General features: G+C 48.8%; 1 protein-coding gene across 1 annotated transcript in view; it reads right to left on the bottom strand.

The window, feature by feature from the left end:
• Window positions 1-18,849, bottom strand: part of LOC116939865 (alpha-1,3-mannosyl-glycoprotein 4-beta-N-acetylglucosaminyltransferase C-like) — a 44,491-nt gene extending 25,642 nt beyond the window's left edge. Inside the window, exon 1 of the mRNA XM_032948797.2 lies at window positions 18,618-18,849. The gene's annotated coding sequence lies outside the window, so the exon portion shown is untranslated. The remainder of the gene's footprint in view (window positions 1-18,617) is intronic.
• Between the last annotated feature and the right edge of the window lie 217 nt (window positions 18,850-19,066).

The following is a 19,066-nucleotide window of genomic DNA, read 5'->3' as shown; positions in this document are numbered from 1 at the left end:
AATTCCTGCAGTCACAATAGTTTTAAGTCAAAGGTGACACCCTCCAAACGGACACGCCACCATTAATAATAATTCCCGTTTGACGTCACTCCACATGGGGGGGGGGCGAGGCGACTCCTCCCCCCTCCTCGGCGTCAACTCTCAACCCTCACTACAAAGGCAGAACCCTCACGTCATCACGTCACGTGATCTCCGTGACGCTGTTGTTGAGACATCGAAGTAAAAAGGACGTCGTGATGAACAAGGGATTATAAACTTTAAATGAAATAAGTCTGTGTCACCGCGGCCTTACAAATTGCACACGAATTGATGCAATGAATAAATCTCTTTCAGAAGCAACCTGGCCACAAGTGCTAGCTCAACGAAGTGGCTTTTCACGTGCAAATTGAAAGCAAAAAACCGGAGGACCCGGATAAAAATACATGCGACCACGGGGAGAACATGCAAATGCCAAATATATAGCAGGCGTCGGGGTCGAACCCACGACCTCTTGTATACCAGGCGAGGCAGTTAACATCTCATCACTGTACATGTCAAGTCTCAACGATTCCCCGTGAGACTCATGTTTTCTCACAATGTTGAGGTCTGCTCAAGGCCGTGCAATGGAATGTGTTTATTTACCTGACAGCATACTCATCCCTATTTTCTTTCAGTACTGCACTGGCAAGCTGCTGTCCATGGTTAAGATCTCATGTAAGGGTTGAGCTTCAGCAGATTTCTATTTACTTACAGCGTGTGAGGGGAAAACAATGCAGGAAACGTAACCATCCAAGATTCTTACTTCATTTACTATGGGGATGTTCACAAAGTGGTGGATAACAGCCTAATGCTGCAATGCCAGGGGTCGGCAACCTTTCAAAGAAGAAGAAGACATTTGTTTTTGTTTTTCTACTTTGACCGAAATAGTTCGAGAGCCACATCACTCGTAGAGCTACTTGGACACAAACGCAGCAGCAGATTAGAAATTCTGACTTAAATAGACAAAATAGGTGATGGAATAAACTTCGTCTATTTAGTTCCCCCCCCCCTTCGTTATTCTTTAACACTACAGTTTGTACATTTTGGTGTCACCAAGACATTCCATAGTGACTAATTCCCTGCCATATTTTATAAATTACACTGTGTAACAATGTTTTTTGTTCCTGGGTGGTGTTATTTGCTAATTGCTTATGCCTCAAAAGTACAGAAAATGGCTATAATTCCGCCACAAACTTTGCTTTTGTGACCAGGACAGTGATAATAATAAGGGTTTCCCCTTTTTTTCTGGCAACAAAACTGAAACCTTTTTACAAGGATTCATGTCTGCATTAACCACAATACCTGCAGTCAAAATGCAAACAAAAAACATACTATAATATATGGATTGTCCTCGACCAGAGGAAGCGTCACCAACCTTTTTACAGCTTCTTCACCCGTCAGGATGGGCTCTGCTTCTGCCACAATGTGACCAGTCTGTTCGAGGCAATCGGAATCGCCTGTAACCAGAATGAGTGAAGCCTCTTCATTACCAGCTCATCCAGGAGCCTCAAAGCCGTGCTGCTCCATAATGGTAACAAGTACCAGTCTCTTCCCCCGGCTCACTCGGTGCACCTCAAAGAGAATTACAACAGCATCAAGACCTAGCTGGACGCCTTGAAGTATGATGAGTACGGCTGGGAGCCCATCGGAGACTTCTAAATGGTGGCATTCCTGATGGGTCTCCAAGGCGGTTTTACCAAGTTTCCCTGCTATCTTTGCCTTTGGGACAGCAGGGACACCAAGGCGCACTACCACAGGCGGGACTGGCCACAGCAGACCGAGTTCTCTGTGGGGAGGAACAAGGTTGAAAACGATGTTGAGCTGGTTGAGACTCTGGTGAAGAACTACGGCACAATGGGCTGTAGGATGTCCCTCAAAGTCCATATCCTTGATGCTCATCTTGATAAATTCAAGGAGAACATGGGAGCATACTCGGAGGAGCAAGGCGAGCGCTTCCACCAGGATATACTGGACTTTGAACGCCGCTACCATGGACAGTATAACGAGAACATGACGGGAGACTACATTTGGGGGCTGATTCGTGAAAGTGATTTACAGAATAATCGGAAATCTCCAAAAACTACTCACTTCTAAATATTTTGTAGTCATTTTTGTATTACTTTAGTATATATAGATGTTAATTTTAATTCATGTTTTTCTGACTTTATGTGAACGAAAATATACAAATTCGCCCGTTTTCTCATTGAAAATAGGTAAATTTTAAATTATCACTGTCCTGGTCAGAAAAGCAAAGTTTGTGGGGAATAATAGCCATTTTATATACTGTTTAGGCATACGAAATTACGAAATAACACTTACTACCCAGGAACAAAAATTATGTTACATAGTGTTATCTTTACCATAAATTATGTTTAACATTCCCTTTTTTAAAAAAATAAACGGCTGCCCACAAAGAGGCAGCCAAAGAGCCACAAGGGGGGAGTCAAGGAGCCACAAGGGGGAAGTCAAAGAGCCACAAGGGGGGGAGTCAAAGAGCCACAAGGGGAAGTCAAAGAGCCACAAGGGGAAGTCAAAGAGCCACAAGGGGGAAGTCAAAGAGCCACAAGGGGAAGTCAAAGAGCCACAAGGGGAAGTCAAAGAGCCACAAGGGGAAGTCAAAGAGCCACAAGGGGAGAGTGAAAGAGCCACAAGGGGGGAGTCAAAGAGCCACAAGGGGGAAGTCAAAGAGCCACAAGGGGGGAGTCAAAGAGCCACAAGGGGGAAGTCAAAGAGCCACAAGGGGGAAGTCAAAGAGCCACAAGGGGAAGTCAAAGAGCCACAAGGGGAAGTCAAAGAGCCACAAGGGGGGGAGTCAAAGAGCCACAAGGGGAGAGTCAAAGAGCCACAAGGGGAAGTCAAAGAGCCACAAGGGGGGAGTCAAAGAGCCACAAGGGGGGGAGTCAAAGAGCCACAAGGGGGAAGTCAAAGAGCCTCAAGGGGGAAGTCAAAGAGCCACAAGGGGAGAGTCAAAGAGCCACAAGGGGGAAGTCAAAGAGCCACAAGGGGAAGTCAAGGAGCCACAAGGGGGAAGTCAAAGAGCCACAAGGGGGAAGTCAAAGAGCCACAAGGGAGAAGTCAAAGAGCCACAAGGGGAAGTCAAGGAGCCACAAGGGGGAAGTCATGGAGCCACAAGGGGGAAGTCAAAGAGCCTCAAGGGGGAAGTCAAAGAGCCACAAGGGGAGAGTCAAAGAGCCACAAGGGGGAAGTCAAAGAGCCACAAGGGGAAGTCAAAGAGCCACAAGGGGGAAGTCAAGGAGCCACAAGGGGGAAGTCAAAGAGCCACAAGGGGGGGAGTCAAAGAGCCACAAGGGGAAGTCAAAGAGCCACAAGGGGAAGTCAAAGAGCCACAAGGGGGAAGTCAAAGAGCCACAAGGGGAAGTCAAAGAGCCACAAGGGGAATTCAAAGAGCCACAAGGGGAAGTCAAAGAGCCACAAGGGGAGAGTGAAAGAGCCACAAGGGGGGAGTCAAAGAGCCACAAGGGGGAAGTCAAAGAGCCACAAGGGGGGAGTCAAAGAGCCACAAGGGGGAAGTCAAAGAGCCACAAGGGGGAAGTCAAAGAGCCACAAGGGGAAGTCAAAGAGCCACAAGGGGAAGTCAAAGAGCCACAAGGGGGGGAGTCAAAGAGCCACAAGGGGAGAGTCAAAGAGCCACAAGGGGAAGTCAAAGAGCCACAAGGGGGGAGTCAAAGAGCCACAAGGGGGGGAGTCAAAGAGCCACAAGGGGGAAGTCAAAGAGCCTCAAGGGGGAAGTCAAAGAGCCACAAGGGGAGAGTGAAAGAGCCACAAGGGGGAAGTCAAAGAGCCACAAGGGGAAGTCAAGGAGCCACAAGGGGGAAGTCAAAGAGCCACAAGGGGGGAGTCAAAGAGCCACAAGGGAGAAGTCAAAGAGCCACAAGGGGAAGTCAAGGAGCCACAAGGGGGAAGTCATGGAGCCACAAGGGGGAAGTCAAGGAGCCACAAGGGGGAAGTCAAAGAGCCACAAGGGGGGAGTCAAGGAGCCAGCATGCGGCTCCGGAGCCGCAGGTTGCAGACCTCTGAGCTACGTGCACTAATTTAGTAACCCCCCTCCCCCACCTCTTTTTTTCCAAATGTACAATCACAACTTTGCTGCGTGACAGTAAAATATTCCTGTGCCGCAGTTTCTTAGGAGGGGGTGGGGGGGTTTCTCTCGCAACATTTGCAGTCGGGGTGTCACCGATGTGAACCCTTTGGGATTGACATGCATGGAGGGTTCATCAAAGCCAATAAATACATCTCCCATGGTTGCATGTCATTTGTCTGCAGTGCTCTGCACAGACTGCAAGTCCTTTTGTGTCGGTGTTGTAGGAGGCCAAGGGTTGTCATACCACATGTAGCATCCGTTGAATAGCTGCAAGGTTAACTTAAATCCGGCATCAGAGCAATTGCATCACCTTTACAGCACAGGGATAGCTCGATTCTACCATCTAGCCGTCTTGAATCGTTGCCTTTGTGTATTTTGCATATCTGTCAACCCATACGGTGTACCCGTGTTATTGTACAGGGAAATTTAGTTTTCAGGTCCGTACGACGCACAGCCGTTCCAATTTGGGCAACAACAAAATGTTCTGTCTCTTTGTTTGTGTTTCTTCCTTGTGATGGAACTTTGTAGGATGAACCTCGAAATTTATAAGGGGCATGCGGTGACCAATAAGGTTGCCAGGTATGCTTTTGTCAACACTGTTTTGTAATCCTCCTTTGTGGGATTGTTGCAACCCCATTCTTGCTAGGAAAGTAGCTGTTTATTTTTTTTCCTCTCAAAATCAGCCTAACGTTTCCAACTCCCCGAACACTGAATCGGTATTTTTCTCTTTCGAGGAAATATGAAGGACTTGGCATTCAGCACAGCATTCACCATTACTTATTCCTAGTTTCATCGGTTTAATTCGGTGTCTATGATTCACATCCAATCAAGTGCAGTGTGCGAACATCAGCACTGGGAATAGAGACAACAGCAAGGTGTGATGCTCATCACAACACCTGCTGATGTCTTGTGCTGGCAATAGCGTAGTATGTACTAAACAGCACTTACTTAATGCTCAACGGGAGATCTTTATCATCGTTTCTGCGCGTGGAGGAGCCCATTGGTGCATTATCACTGACCCTGGTTCAATTGCGAACATCAAATGCAATTGATATGTACTCCTGGCACGAGCCTATTTTGGCAGATCAAACGTGAAATGGATCCGCTGTGCAGTTTCGACACTGCTTCTCCATAGACAAAGAAGCCAGGCGAGGTGCTCGTCACATTACACATTTTGTAATTGTTGCTATACAGCCCACATTAAGTACTTGGTAAGATAATAGGGTTTTTCCCCTTTTTTCTGGCAACAAAACTGAACCTTTTTACAAGGATTCATGTCTGCATTAACCACAATACCTGCAGTCAAAATGCAAAAAAAACATACTATGGTAATATATGCATTGTCCTTCAACCTGATTGGTCCACACCAAGGAACGGCTTTCTTTTGAGCCTCGACCCAATTGGTGCTCGACCAGATGACGCCTAAAGGCTCAAAAGAAAGCCGTTCCTTGGTGTGGACCAATCAGGTTCAAGGACAATGCATATATCATCATAGTATGTTTTTTGTTTGCATTTTGACTGCAGGTATTGTGGTTAATGCAGACATGAATCCTTGTAAAAAGGTTTCAGTTTTGTTGCCAGAAAAAAGGGGAAAAACCCTATTAGTATATTTTGGACTGGCAAAGGAGGTCTAATGGTACTTGGTAAGAGTTCTGCTGTTTAACCAAGCTTTATAAAGGTTTGTATTATACACTTTCACCTCTGAATTTCAAAATATGAGTGCTAAATATTACACCAAGGCAGCATTCCTATTTTACAAAATTGGACCCGACAACTAGCTTTCAATCGATTTCAAAGCCTATTCATGAGTCGCCACCAGGATGAAAACTCAGAATCATTGTAATTTTTTTTTACATTTTCCTCCTGAGTCATGCAACCAAGCACATAGATCCAATTTTAAATAGCTTTAATATAGCAGAGATCTGAAAGACCAAAGCATAGGGAGTCAATCTATGGTAACTTTATAGTCATTCATTCAGCACCTGTCAGACAGAGACTATGGTAGAGTACAATAAATATTCAAAGTTGACAATTTCTTGTCAGACAATATGTACTTCTGAAAAGTACATAACATACCCATTCTACAACCTACCAATTCATGAGTATATAGCATTTAGTATTCATGTATTTCTTATAGTGCAAGGTTATCACGCTATGTTTCAGATTTTAGTATTGTCTTGAGTATTTCCACAGTAGGGGGGCAATGTTGCTGTGTCTTTACCCAATTAGGGAAATTGAGGATTTTTGTTTTATTGGTAAATCTGGACCGTAATCCAGCACACATGGTCTACGGTGGATATTTGTAGTCAATACACCTGCAGTATTAACCAGAGTGGCCGCTAAGTTTTAATTGCGAACTTCTGCAACACGCGATCAACTTGCTACCAACACGACACAACTGCCAGTAGCTGCAATCATCTGGCCACTTTGGAAACCGAACCTTCAACTTATTGCTAATTGCAGCTATGCATAGTTTAAAGTGCTCGAACAATGTTTTGCCATTTTTGTTGAATTTACCACAGTCGACCAAAATAACTCCAGGAAAAAAATATATATATTGATGAGAAAACTGCACCGTTAGGCTAAATATAACTAGAGTAGAACTCCAAAAAATATTCCCTCCAATACTTTGTAAACCCTAAAATTCAGTGTGCCCCCGCGGTTCGTGGCAACTCCCATAATCCGCAGGTGAGATAATCCTAGAAGCTGCGAGTTTTTGCATTTTGTGAAATTTTACAATTTTTTTTGGCAATAAATAATATTCTACGATAAAATTCACAGATTATAGCAGCTGATTCCTCCTAACATTTCATGAGACACCTTGATGGGAATTTTTGATGGAAATGTTTTGTAAGTGCAGCTGGCTTCTATCACATTGCAGTGCCCCGTGACACAAAAAGAGGCAGATAGTTCCTGTACAGAAATCCAGGGTACCTGAATGGAGTTCAAAAGAACTCGCAAACAAACACCTTGTGAAAGACCCATCGCAGACAATTGCTGGGTTCCATCTTCCACGAAGCTCATGGTGCACCCTAAACCGTATCCTCACAAACCATGGAAGATAAGGATAACTGATGCACAAACGGAAATTCCAAAACTTTCAAGTAGTGTGCAACTGTGGTCATCCAGAACAGACCATACAACATCCAACGGTGCAATGCCCGAAACACAAATACGAAGGCGACATTACAGCGATACACTCCGCTATTGACACAGTTATATTAGTTATTATAACTGATTTCTTTGAAACTGCTTTCTCTATTTAGTTTGTTGTCCTTCCCCCGCACCTTGGATAACACGGTTGGCTACATATGGTGCGAAAGAAGTTCAACATACATTCATACATCTGGCTTGACCACCTGAATTTGAAATTGTGGTTGTTGCTCTGCATCTATATCAGCCATACGAAAGACAAATAACGTAGAAGTTGTTTGAGAAGAGCGGACAGTGGAGAGAAATACTCTTTGGTTCATTACGGTAAAGTCACGTAGGTATAAAATAACATAAATTAAATCACGACGTTTCGATTGCAACACAAGCAATCATCATCAGGTGAGAAAACCACAGCAAGAAAAATTTTTGCTGAAGTGGGAGAGAGAGTTGCCGTGGTAAGAGGTTATATAGGTAAGAAAGTAGGAGGAGCAAGGGGGGAGAGGGAGGGGTGGGGGGGGGCAAACGCTGTGTGGTGTAGTAGTACCCGGCAAATATGATAGACGACAACCAAAACCCTGCTTTGTATGGATCCCTGCTGTCACGAAAAGTTCAAATCTAGAGTGGAGAGAAATGTTGTGGAGAAGCACAAATAGTTGCGGTGCCAATAAACGATAACTTATTGCTTGATACAGTGCAGAGATATAGAACTGTGATGTTAACAACAGTGAACAATTGTGTGCCAGTGTCATTGTGACAGAGGTGGTTTGAACGTTATTGAATAGCTTACTGGAAATATCCCAGGACCGTCAATTCTGGTGAATGCCGTTGCATTAAAGATTGACAAATTGGCTCAATTAGTAGCTCCTAGGGATACAAATTGGTAAATTTCACGCAAAAATGTGAGCACTAGCAGGGTTGGGAATGGTGAGGTGAGCAAGGGTACATTATATTTGACTGCATGTGTGTGAGGTGTGCTTTGCATATGCATGTCGTTGTTTAAGAGACGCGATTATTTGTAAGTGCAGCTGGCTTCTATCGCATTGTGGTGTCCCGTGACACAATAAGAGGTGGATAGTTCCTATACAGAAATCCAAAAGAGCTGAATGGAGTTCAAAAGAACTCGCAAACACACACTTTGTGAAAGACCCATCGCAGACAATTGCTGGGTTCAAGCTTCCACGAATGCGCATTGTCCCTTCTAAACCGCATCTGCCTAAACCATGGCAGATATGGATACCCTTATCTGAGTTGTGCTTTGCATATGCATGTCGTTGGTTAAGAGACGCGATAAAATGATCTGGCGTATCACGTGTGAACGAACTGTCCTCATTGTGTCCGTCACACATAAGGCATTGCAGTTGACAGCCGTGTACAAATTGTAGCAAGGGTCATGCAAGGATATTCACAGTGACATTCGAAGACATTCCCAAAAAAATGTATTGGAGACATAAACGCATACTTGGAGAGAGTATTAACCATTTCAGATCACTGACAGTTTTGTCCCCTCCGACGGGAATGAAGTACAGAAAATTTGAACAAATGTAGTGGAGTAGGAAGGTGCATAGTACAAACAGCGTGATTACATGATCACACAGACAGTACAGGTTATCTTGGGTCAGCCTGTTGTGAAGGCAAAGTCATTGGGGTTCATGTTGGGTCAGCCTGTAACGAAGGCAAATACAGTGCAGGTTATGTTGGTGCAATTAAGCTGAGTGAGCCGTGGACGGCTGTGATTGGTTGGTGCTGTTGCCAGGGCCGGAGGGGCATCTGGAAGTCTGGCGAGAAACAGGTGACGGTCACGCGGAGAGCCGTTGGGACACGGGTTAATTAATTGGGGGTGTAATGAGAGCGGGCATAATAGCGGGAGTTGGAGTCAACAGCGGGAGTTGAGTTGAAGGGAGTTGAGCTTGGAGATGGGTTGAAATTGGAGAGCTTGGGAGCGTTGGAGTGAAGAGTTGAAGGGTGGAGTTGCTGAGTGCGAAGACGCTGTGTGCGAAGTCGCTGTGTGCGAAGACGCTGTGTGCGAAGAAGAGAATAGCCAGCAGTGGAGAGAGCGTAGAGAATAGCCAGCAGTGGAGAGAGCGTAGTGAGGAGTAAGCGAAGTAATCATGGGGAGTGGAGAGACAAAGGCGGCGAGCGAGTCGAGTGAAGCACGGCGAGCGAGCCGTGGCGACCAGGACACTGTGGAATGTGGAGGACATGCTGAGAGTTGTAAATAAAGCGGTGTTCGAAGAAGGACAGAAGTTGTCCGAGTGAAATCGAACAGTACATTTGGTGTCAGAGTGACTACGAACCACGCCAACATGTGGAAGACATCCGCCAAGAAGAAGAACGTGCTGATGGACTCGTCTGACGACGGCAACGATGTGTACGTGATTGCCGCATCGGGGCAAGTAGGTGCCGCTCCCCCGGCAGGCGGAACGAGCGTTGCCGATGCTGCCGTTCCCGCGCCGCCGGGAAACGTCGACGACGGAGCCGCACCTCCCGCGGCGCTGCAGGCGGGACAGCAGGACGCACATCACGCCGCTGCTTCGCCGCCATCGAGACGGAGAGCGCCGGAGCTGGAGGAGAAAGAATGCCGCCACCGCTAATGCGGGTGCCGGGGCAGGAAAATTGTGCGCATCGTGCGCGCGCGACCGCCATTGTGGCGGCCAGTCGGGACGCGGTTCCCGCCGAAACGCGGTTCCTGCCATTCTTGGTGGCATCCTGTCGCAAGAGGATGCCTGGCTCACCACCCAAGCTTCGAGTTCCTCACAGCCTCTCAGGCGAGTCGTGACATAACGCACCCGGCCCTAAACACACACCTCACCCATCTTGCGTGCACCGGGTTGTTGTTGTTGTTGTTTTTGTGTGTGGGTTTTTTGTTGACCGCTGGGCTGCTGAACGGGGTTTCTGGCTGTGTGAATGTAGGATGAACGCAATGTCTGTGCTCGTGTGTGTGGTTACGGCATCGGGAGTGTTACCTCATGGGGCTGTTAATGGTTAATTCGTGTGTGTGTCGAGTGTCCCTTTTAAATATCCTGTGGGTTGCCGTGTTAATGATTCGCGATTGTTATTGTATATGCAGTATGGAGTTTCGCTTGCGATTAGTTATGTGTGACCGTGAGAAACTTTGATCGTTATTGTTGCCAAGGTACAGACCGAATGAAACTTTGATCGTTATTGTTGCCAAGGTATAGACTGTATATGCTGCGTGTACTGTATTTCGTCATTCGGCGATTCGTGGGATTGTGTATAGTTGTTTTGCTCTCCACTCGGGTGGTACAGCTGTGTGCTGCAATGCGAGTATCTGACATAATGGGTACTGATGCGGGATGTGAAGTGTATTGTGATCACCGTTGGGTATTTGAGATCGTCGCAAATTGTGCGTGCCTGTTCGACATTGGAGATGGTGACATGCTGCCATTGATTTGGTATTGTGCTGGCTGTCAAATCTCTTGGAGCGCAGATCCTGACCAGGATGGCCCAGTACGTGTTGAGTGTCTAACACGGGGATGTGGTCCCGTCATGCTACGAATGATGGTTTGACCTGACGGCCCGGAGGTTGAGGCCCTCCGTGGTGCGTCTGAAGCTATACGATGGAGCTATTGGCTCGCCCTGGCGGCCCGGAGTTCGAGACTCTCCGAGGTGCGTTGAAACAGTGGGCTGGAGATGTATCCCTCAGTTGTCAGGGTGCATGTTGTGCAGTGGGTGAACGATGTGTTTTCTCAACTCGGTTGGGGCAGCTGAATGCGGCAACGCGAGTCTTGGAGAAACACTGGTTTAAAATTCCCCCCGCTACGGCCGATTCGTGCGATGAACGGCGGCGACGCGCAGAGGCATCGGAGGGTGCGAAATGCGCTGTCTGTAATAATGCCCAGAGGAGTATGCTGGGATGGGAGTGCGGGGAGAGCCGCGGAGATATGCGGATGCGCGGGGATTGCGGCATTGCCGTCCAAGCATGCGGTCGCCATTTTGTGTGTGCATGGGTATTGTGTGATTTTGGGTTGATTGTAGAATGTGTATTTTGGTTCCTTCCGCCGGGCGGAATTGAGCATCTCCACTTCCCTGGCCGGGTGACTGTTGTGTCCGACGAGCCGAGGCGAGTGTTCGTCGAGTGATGCCTCAGGAGGGTTGGTTTCTCTCGTCACAGGATTCCTGCGCCAGCCGCCCTTGGAGTCGCCGGTTGTGCTGGCTGGATGTGGACTTGAAGGGGGGAGTGGAGCGCGTGCTCGCCTCCCCTGAGGGCTCGGCCACATGAACTCGTTGAAGACTGGCCGCTGGAACTTGCTCCCGATGAAGAACTTTCTATTGACTTTTACACCTCGTACGGATGTTGTACATATGTTTCTGTGATGCGTTGGTGTTGTTGTTGTTGTTATGTTGTTGTTCATTGTTATGTCCGAGGTACTCCACTACCCAGAGGTCGAAATGTCGTCGTAGCCGGGTCGGCTAGATTTTTTTGTCACGGGAGGGGGGGGGGGGGTGATGCAGTGGAGTAGGCAGGTGCGTAGTACAAACAGCGTGATTACATGATCACATAGACAGTACGGGTTATCTTGGGTCAGCCTGTTGTGAAGGCAAAGTCATTGGGGTTCATGTTGGGTCAGTCTGTGACGAAGGCAAATACAGTGCAGGTTATGTTGGGGCAATTAAGCTGAGTGAGCCGTGGACGGCTGTGATTGGTTAGTGCTGTTGCCAGGGCCAGAGGGGCGTCTGGCAGTCTGGCGAGAAACAGGTGACGGTCACGCGGAGAGCCATTGGTACGCGGGTTAATTAATTGGGGGTGTAATGAGAGCGGGTATAAGAGCGGGAGCTGGAGTCAACAGCGGGAGTTGAGTTGAAGGTAGTTGAGCTTGGAGATGGGTTGAAATTGGAGAGCTTGGGAGAGATGGAGTGAAGAGTTGAAGGGTGGAGTTGCTGAGTGCGAAGACGCTGTGTGCGAAGTCGCTGTGTGCGAAGCCGCTGTGTGTGAAGAAGAGAATAGCCAGCAGTGGAGAGAGCGTAGAGAATAGCCAGCAGTGGAGAGAGCGTAGTTAGGAATAAGCGAAGTAATCGTGGGGAGTGGAGAGACAAAGGTGGCGAGCGAGTCGAGTGAAGCACGGCGAGCGAGCCGTGGCGACCAGGATACTGTGGAATGTGGAGGACATGCTGAGAGTTGTAAATAAAGCGGTGTTCCAAGAAAGACAGAAGTTGTCCGAGTGAAATCGAACACTACATTTGGTGTCAGAGTGACTACGAACCACGCCAACATGTGGAAGACATCCGCCAAGAAGAAGAACGTGCTGACGGACTCGTCTGACGACGGCAACGATGTGTACGTGATTGCCGCATCGGGGCAAGTAGGTGCCGCTCCCCCGGCGGGCGGAACGAGCGTTGCCGATGCTGCCGTTCCCACGCCGCCGGGAAACGTCGACGACGGAGCCGCACCTCCCGCGGCGCTGCAGGCGGGACAGCAGGACGCACATCACGCCGTTGCTTCGCCGCCATCGAGACGGAGAGCGCCGGAGCTGGAGGAGAAAGAATGCCGCCACCGCTAATGCGGGTGCCGGGGCAGGAAAATTGTGCGCATCGTGCGCGCGCGACCGCCATTGTGGCGGCCAGTCGGGACGCGGTTCCCGCCATTCTCAACGCCTGTGGAGGAAGATGTTCAGCCGTCTTGGTGGCATCCTGTCGCAAAAGGATGCCTGGCTCACCACCCAAGATTCGAGTTCCTCACAGACTCTCAGGCGAGTCGTGACATAACGCACCCGGCCCTAAACACACACCTCACCCATCTTGCGTGCGCCGGGTTGTTGTTGTTTTTGTGTGTGGGTTTTTGTTGAACGCTGGGCTGCTGAACGGGGTTTCTGACTGTGTGAATGTAGGATGAACGCAATGTCTGTGCTCGTGTGTGTGGTTACGGCATCGGGAGTGTTACCTCATGGGGCTGTTAATGGTTAATTCGTGTGTGTGTCGAGTGTCCCTTTTAAATATCCTGTGGGTTTCCGTGTTAATGATTCGCGATTGTTATTGTATATGCAGTATGGAGTTTCGCTTGCGATTAGTTATGTGTGACCGTGAGAAACTTTGATCGTTATTGTTGCCAAGGTACAGACCGAATGAAACTGATCGTTATTGTTGCCAAGGTATAGACTGTATATGCTGCGTGTACTGTATTTCGTCATTCGGCGATTCGTGGGATTGTGTATAGTTGTTTTGCTCTCCACTCGGGTGGTACAGCTGTGTGCTGCAATGCGGGTATCTGACATAATGGGTACTGATGCGGGATGTGAAGTGTATTGTGATCACCGTTGGGTATTTGAGATCGTCGCAAATTGTGCGTGCCTGTTCGACATTGGAGATGGTGACATGCTGCCATTGATTTGGTATTGTGCTGGCTGTCAAATCTCTTGGAGCGCAGATCCTGACCAGGATGGCCCAGTACGTGTTGAGTGTCTAACACGGGGATGTGGTCCCGTCATGCTACGAATGATGGTTTGACCTGACGGCCCGGAGGTTGAGGCCCTCCGTGGTGCGTCTGAAGCTATACGATGGAGCTATTGGCTCGCCCTGGCGGCCCGGAGTTCGAGACTCTCCGAGGTGCGTTGAAACAGTGGGCTGGAGATGTATCCCTCAGTTGTCAGGGTGCATGTTGTGCAGTGGGTGAACGATGTGTTTTCTCAACTCGGTTGGGGCAGCTGAATGCGGCAACGCGAGTCTTGGAGAAACACTGGTTTAAAATTCCCCCCGCTACGGCCGATTCGTGCGATGAACGGCGGCGACGCGCAGAGGCATCGGAGGGTGCGAAATGCGCTGTCTGTAATAATGCCCAGAGGAGTATGCTGGGATGGGAGTGCGGGGAGAGCCGCGGAGATATGCGGATGCGCGGGGATTGCGGCATTGCCGTCCAAGCATGCGGTCGCCATTTTGTGTGTGCATGGGTATTGTGTGATTTTGGGTTGATTGTAGAATGTGTATTTTGGTTCCTTCCGCCGGGCGGAATTGAGCATCTCCACTTCCCTGGCCGGGTGACTGTTGTGTCCGACGAGCCGAGGCGAGTGTTCGTCGAGTGATGCCTCAGGAGGGTTGGTTTCTCTCGTCACAGGATTCCTGCGCCAGCCGCCCTTGGAGTCGCCGGTTGTGCTGGCTGGATGTGGACTTGAAGGGGGGAGTGGAGCGCGTGCTCGCCTCCCCTGAGGGCTCGGCCACATGAACTCGTTGAAGACTGGCCGCTGGAACTTGCTCCCAATGAAGAACTTTCTATTGACTTTTACACCTCGTACGGATGTTGTACATATGTTTCTGTGATGCGTTGGTGTTGTTGTTGTTGTTATGTTGTTGTTCATTGTTATGTCCGAGGTACTCCACTACCCAGAGGTCGAAATGTCGTCGTAGCCGGGTCGGCTAGATTTTTTTGTCACGGGAGGGGGGGGGGTGATGCAGTGGAGTAGGCAGGTGCGTAGTACAAACAGCGTGATTACATGATCACATAGACAGTACGGGTTATCTTGGGTCAGCCTGTTGTGAAGGCAAAGTCATTGGGGTTCATGTTGGGTCAGTCTGTGACGAAGGCAAATACAGTGCAGGTTATGTTGGGGCAATTAAGCTGAGTGAGCCGTGGACGGCTGTGATTGGTTAGTGCTGTTGCCAGGGCCAGAGGGGCGTCTGGCAGTCTGGCGAGAAACAGGTGACGGTCACGCGGAGAGCCATTGGTACGCGGGTTAATTAATTGGGGGTGTAATGAGAGCGGGTATAAGAGCGGGAGCTGGAGTCAACAGTGGGAGTTGAGTTGAAGGTAGCTGAGCTTGGAGATGGGTTGAAATTGGAGAGCTTGGGAGAGATGGAGTGAAGAGTTGAAGGGTGGAGTTGCTGAGTGCGAAGACGCTGTGTGTGAAGTCGCTGTGTGTGAAGTCGCTGAGTGCAAAGATGCTGTGTGAGCATGTGCAAAGTCGCTGTGTGCGAAGCCGCTGTGTGTGAAGAAGAGAATAGCCAGCAGTGGAGAGAGCGTAGAGAATAGCCAGCAGTGGAGAGAGCGTAGTTAGGAATAAGCGAAGTAATCGTGGGGAGTGGAGAGACAAAGGTGGCGAGCGAGTCGAGTGAAGCACGGCGAGCGAGCCGTGGCGACCAGGATACTGTGGAATGTGGAGGACATGCTGAGAGTTGTAAATAAAGCGGTGTTCGAAGAAAGACAGAAGTTGTCCGAGTGAAATCGAACACTACACAAATAAAAGGCTTACAAGATGAGCTAAATATTAATAAAGTACCGCATCGCCAAAATAAAATTCTCCTCCAACAAGCTTGCTGAAAAAGAGAATAATTGTTTGTGGGACACAAACTGGAAAATACAAAAGAGAATGCATCCATATGGCAATTATTGCAGGATCAAAAATACGAAGATCAAGGCAAAGCAGGATGGAGGACTTATAAAAGTGCATATTACCTGTTGTGACATGGAAAAGAAAAAACACGGAAAAAAATGTAACAAATCTGAACAGAAGCATGGGAATCAGGGGCGGAGCCAGGATTTTGACTTTGGGGGGGCCGACTTCAATATTCTGAGATATCCAGTGTTTATGTTTTACAATGGGCGCCACAAATGTATAAAACACATTTTATTGGATTTGAACGCGGAGTTTATTAATAGGTCGGAGCCGCTCATGTGGCTAATAAGTTCGATACGTTCGAAAGGCTGCCGCTCAAGCAACCTGCAGGGCAGCACAAGGGACGGCCTACAGGACAGCACAAGGTGGCAGCACAAGGTGGCAGCCTGCAGGGCAGCACAAGGTGGCAGCCTGCAGGGCAGCACAAGGTGGCAGCCTGCAGGGCAGCACACAAGGTGGCAGCCTGCAGGGCAGCCTGCAGGGCAGCACAAGGTGGCAGCCTGCAGGGCAGCACACAAGGTGGCAGCACAAGGTGGCAGCCTGCAGGGCAGCACACAAGGTGGCAGCCTGCAGGGCAGCACGAGGTGACAGCCTGCAGGGCAGCACACAAGGTGGCAGCCTGCAGGGCAGCACACAAGGTGGCAGCCTGCAGGGCAGCACGAGGTGGCAGCCTGCAGGGCAGCACGAGGTGGCAGCCTGCAGGGCAGCACGAGGTGGCAGCCTGCAGGGCAGCACAAGGTGGCAGCCTGCAGGGCAGCACACAAGGTGGCAGCCTGCAGGGCAGCACAAGGTGGCAGCCTGCAGCATTTTGCAGCAGCCGGATATCCGGTTATCCCGATTACCGACATTCCCAAAATTTGTGGCTCCGCCCCTGATGGGAATATGCATCATCGTGATTACACTGAGACAGACAGAGGACCATTTGGATCAGATAACACATGCTAATTCTAGACAATGCACTTTTGAAGGTAAGAATGCGGGTTAAGGTCACTTCACGAGCAGGGATGATAGCCAATGGACAAGACTGGTGACAGAATAGCAGCCAAATGAAAGAACCCACACGAGGATGACCACTATGGAGATGGAATAATAAGATCCGCTCATTCTTTCTTTGGATTACCACATCGTAATGAGCAATCTTGACACGACTGCGTTTGTAAATTGTATTCCTTGGGGTTGGGCTAAGACACCTATTGCGTGTGCTCACTCGTGATGAGCTGCAATTATAATTTTCCTACAACTGGAAATGTGGTTTGATCACAAGTAACTGTCCGGATTTTAACACAGGACCTTAGTGGTGCCAGCTCAGTGCTGATAACATGTATGGCCATAATCTCCCTGAGCCACCACTATTTATAACCCACATTTAATTGTCTTATTCGTTTCCATGGGAACCTAATAATTACAGTACAGTGTAAGGACACATTTACAGTATTGGGATGTATATTCGGTTGGCAATCTGGCACAGTGGCAAACATCAGCACTGGGGAAAACAGAAACTAGGGCCTAGGTTCGATTCCTGACTTGGATGCCTTTCTGTATGTAGATTGTATTTTCTATCCCTGTTATGCAATGGGTTTCCTGTGGGTTCTGCAGTTCACTTCCAATGCAGACAAAATACTACACGGCCCTTGCATATTTCTCCACAGTATTTGGTTCACACATTGCAACATCGCTCCCAATTGCCGGGCGGTAGTGGGGCATGCCAGTAATCCAGCACTGGATTCGAGGGGCTGGTGGATCACAGAGATGTTGCAAAACTCTCTTCCCGTGAGTGTCGAGGTGCGAAAACCCTGGCATGCTATAAGACAGTCCAGAAAAAATGTGGACTCCACCTGTTCCACCTGTATGGGATAGAGTGTTTCTCCCCTCAATACGCGTGGATTTTCTCCGGGTCTTCCGGTTTCCTCCCACGTGGAATAAACTCATTAATTGGCCGATAACACCTAAATATACATAGAGCCGCAGAGCTTGGGCAATTGCTGCCGTTGGCTCGCCACACGACTACGTATTTCCCCGCTTGCCTGTTGTTCCTCGCACACTCAGAGTCGTTCTCTCTGTTGTACAAGAGCATTCGATACTGCGCAACTCTTGAGTAAAATCCATCAGGAATGCGCATTCGTGAACATCTGTTGCACGCGCTACAAGTCGACATCATGATTATAACGTGAGACTTTCCCGGCTAACCAAGCATAAGTTACATATATTAGTCCTTCCATTATTTTGCCTTGAAATAAAGTTCGAGAGACCACAATTGCAGGCTGGGAGCATTTAAAGATAACATCCACAACTCGAAGATTCACGCTTTGCTTTAAAAAAAAACCCAGGACAATTCTGTAATGTAGAATACCAAGGCAGTATAATAATCGAATACTGTACACAGCGGTCCCCAACCTTTTTGGCACCAGGGACCGGTTTCGTGGAAGACAATTTTTTTTCACGGACCGGGGCGGGGGGGTTCATCATTGGGTCTTTCCCCCTTTTCAAAGAAGCTCTGCAGCGACGTTTGTTTTTTTTATTAACTCATTTTGGCTACTAGGGGTTAGCTTGTGGCCTTACCAACACTGTGACTGAAACAAGTGCCGCAGTACGGGAAAGAGGCGCGGACGGAAGTAGTAAATAAAATACTGGAGTGGGCCACGCGTGGACTCACCGCTCTCACCTCCTCCTGCTGCTGTGCGGCCCGGGTCCTAACAGACCACGGACCGGTAGCTGTCCGCGGCCAGGGAATCGGGGACCCCTGACGTACACAATATAACTGCGACATACACCACCAACGGGTGTTAGCCCCTTCTCTGCTTTCATTCATGAATTAAAACGGCATCTAGAGTATCATTCACGAGTACATTTTACGGGTTTCATACACATTTGCTGGAAGAAAAAAAAAGTTGTGCCCAAAAAAAATACGACTTCCATGCAGTAACTTCAGACAAATGTACTCGGGAAACACGCGTCCGGTTAAGAAGGGAAAGAACGGACAGCCGAAACGAATGACCGCTTACCTCGCTGGCTAACAACGACTTCTTGAGCGAGGAACACTTCGGCATGAGCTGCTTAAAATGCACCACCCCGGCCTCCCGTGTCACACAGCGAGTGTGACGAGGGCCAGTTTGCCTTCCTGATCGCGTGTGCCCTCCGGTGCAGAGAAGAAGGGCGGGCAGGAGGGGGGTGGAAAGGCAGTCACCCACGCGGTTGCTACCATCGTAAAATCAACCTGCTAGCGCAGGTGTGGCTATGACACAGCCAAATGATAAATGGTAAGGGGACACCGCTGTGGTGGTGGTGGTGTTGTTGTACAGTGTCCTTGAATTATGCGTACATTTCCCAAACCACGGTGGCTAATTCAATCACACATCATTGCTGAGAGAGCATTACTGCGGTTGATAAGGACTCCTGTGAATTGCATAATAATTTCAGCAGCATTGGTTACATGCAAACGCAACTCCGGGCC

Source organism: Petromyzon marinus, chromosome 7 (assembly GCF_048934315.1).
Source record: "Petromyzon marinus isolate PM22_M1 ecotype Great Lakes invasive population chromosome 7, UKy_Petmar_22M1.pri1.0, whole genome shotgun sequence".
Classification (NCBI taxonomy): domain Eukaryota; kingdom Metazoa; phylum Chordata; class Hyperoartia; order Petromyzontiformes; family Petromyzontidae; genus Petromyzon; species Petromyzon marinus.
The sequence above is the reverse complement of the archived record's forward strand: the minus strand, read 5'-3'. Positions and strand labels throughout refer to the sequence as shown.